At 28.2% G+C, this 2,427-nt stretch overlaps 2 non-coding genes across 2 annotated transcripts; both read left to right on the top strand.

Moving 5' to 3' along the window:
• Positions 1 to 356: 356 nt before the first annotated feature.
• On the top strand, positions 357 to 428 carry Trnad-guc. The gene has a single exon. It is a non-coding gene; the product is annotated as a tRNA-Asp (tRNA).
• Positions 429 to 1,638: 1,210 nt separating this feature from the next.
• On the top strand, positions 1,639 to 1,710 carry Trnad-guc. The gene has a single exon. It is a non-coding gene; the product is annotated as a tRNA-Asp (tRNA).
• Positions 1,711 to 2,427: the final 717 nt, after the last annotated feature.

Genomic DNA, 2,427 nt, shown 5'->3' with positions numbered 1-2,427 from the left:
ATTAAATAGATATTATCTTAATCGATCTTGATTACTACTTATGTAATAGTCGTTGAATTTTGGGGAAGATAAATCTATGTTCACTATCATATATTAGATTTTAGAAGAATAAATATAAGCAGTAGTACCTAATGTTGATTGTAGGTACAGGTGGCACCCAGGTAAATGTCTAAGTATTATAGTATTACAAAAGGTATAGTGATCTCAGATTATAGTTTTTAAAAGAGTAAGATTGAACACTTTACTTAATTTTTCGCAAAGCGGTTATAATAATATTATAATATTAAGTTAGGTATAAAACATAGATAAACAACAAATAATAATAAAAAGTCATTTAACTATTAACATATTCATAATCCTCGGTAGTATAGTGGTAAGTATCCCCGCCTGTCACGCGGGAGACCGGGGTTCGATTCCCCGCCGGGGAGGAAATTTTTTTGCAAATTTTCTTTTAATATAAAATTTATTTTCTTGTACTTAACTATTAATTTTTGATTTTAGATTCTGAGCTGACCGATAAATGCATCGATTTTACAATGATATGTATTTTTTAAACATTTTTTCTTGTATCCGTGTTCACGATAAGAAGTCAAAATAATGCTTTGATTTTCATATTTAGTATATTTTCCGGTGATAATGTGAATCTAGTTAGTGCATTTGGGTCAATATTTAAAACTCACAGTAGTTTCAAAATGCGTCAGGAAAAACAAACAATTATAAAATAAAGCAGGAATTCGGAAGGCAAAATCGGTTTTAGACTAAATTGATTTTAGTATTTACCGTAACTCTACAAAAAATGACTGTAGATACAAGGTATTTTCACTAAATGAAAGTTAATATTTCCTATACAACCTAAAATTTTCAAAATATTTGGACTCATGTTGAGTTATTTATAGTCATATACATTTTTCGATTATCATAAGTTTTTTTTAATTTATTGTCTACAAAAAAATGTTTAATGTTCACTATAGCGCCATCTAGTAGATAAGTCGTTATTTTTATAGATGACACTGTTTGTCAATAGAGTGTAGACTAAGTACTAACTTTTTTACAACGGATGCAAAAAACATTCAAAACATTTTAATAATTATATTGTATTCCTACAAATCCTACTTTATTTTTACCTATAGATACAATATTAATTCTGATACATTTATAAACATAATTAAAATAGCAACTAAAATTACTGAAGTATAAAATACTTTTATTTTATTTTATTAAAATAACATTTTTTTCGCTTACAATGATTCATGACCAAAAATAAATAAAAACAAACTTAAACTTCTTCATTATTATTATCAATTATGAGCTATAATTTAAAAATCAAAAAAAAGTAAATTCATATATAAATTATGATTTTATTTTATTTGTATTTTCTAAAAATATACTCATTAGTCATTACCGTGACCACTTATCATTATAGTATATTATGTAATATTATTATGATAATTGATAAATGTATTCACTACCTATATGTTTGTATGTTACATAAAAATAAGTGACCGCTTTGTAAGACATTGTGTAATCCATCAACTTAATATTTGGTCTTTAGTTTAATATTATTTTTCATTATAAAGTTTTTTGATTATTTTTACAGTTACACTTAAATATGTATGGTTTTGTCACTATCTTCCGTAATCCTCGGTAGTATAGTGGTAAGTATCCCCGCCTGTCACGCGGGAGACCGGGGTTCGATTCCCCGCCGGGGAGGAAAAACTTTTTGCAATTTTTTTATGCAATATGTATTTATGATATGATTTGTTCAAACCAGTGTTTTGTGAAAAATGTTTTTTGTCATTCATAAGTACACAATTCATGAAATATGTTTAGAAATATAATTTCTAGTTAATAACTGTAAACAAAATCATCAGTGCGGGGAACACTCAATCTCTCTGACAGATTACATTGGGTCCTAGGAGACCTTGTATATAAGGTACCCTACGTGTGAATTAAAAAATTGAAGGCAAAATTACAATAATTTTGTATGCGTTTTTGAATTTCAAATGTTGATAAAAATTCGTCATAATTGTGAATTATTTTGAAGACTTTGGCTGACAGTCTCTGCTCAGGCTCAGAATCGTTTTTTATCGTATAAATTGATCGATAACTGAATTCAAAATAAATACATTCATTACACAGTGACTTACTCAGTGACGAGCCATGGGTGGATATACAGACCATGATAACGAGGGGTTGATTTTTAAAGGGTACACAATCAGTGGCGTACACACGGGGGGGTTTGGGTGTTCAAACCCCCCCCCCCCTTTAGGATTTTTTCAGTTTACGTAATTACGTAAAAATGTATAGTAAAAATGATGACAATTTAAAAAAAAATTAATAGTACTAATAAAAATAAATACAAAATTAAATTAAGGGAATTTCAGTGTTACCGTCACAATCGAGTTTCGATTAAAAATGTACGGCGAG

The sequence above is a fragment of the Myzus persicae genome, unplaced genomic scaffold, assembly GCF_001856785.1.
Source record: "Myzus persicae strain clone G006 unplaced genomic scaffold, MPER_G0061.0, whole genome shotgun sequence".
In the NCBI taxonomy this organism is placed as follows: Eukaryota; Metazoa; Arthropoda; class Insecta; order Hemiptera; family Aphididae; genus Myzus; species Myzus persicae.
This window is presented reverse-complemented; position numbering and strand designations above follow the sequence as displayed.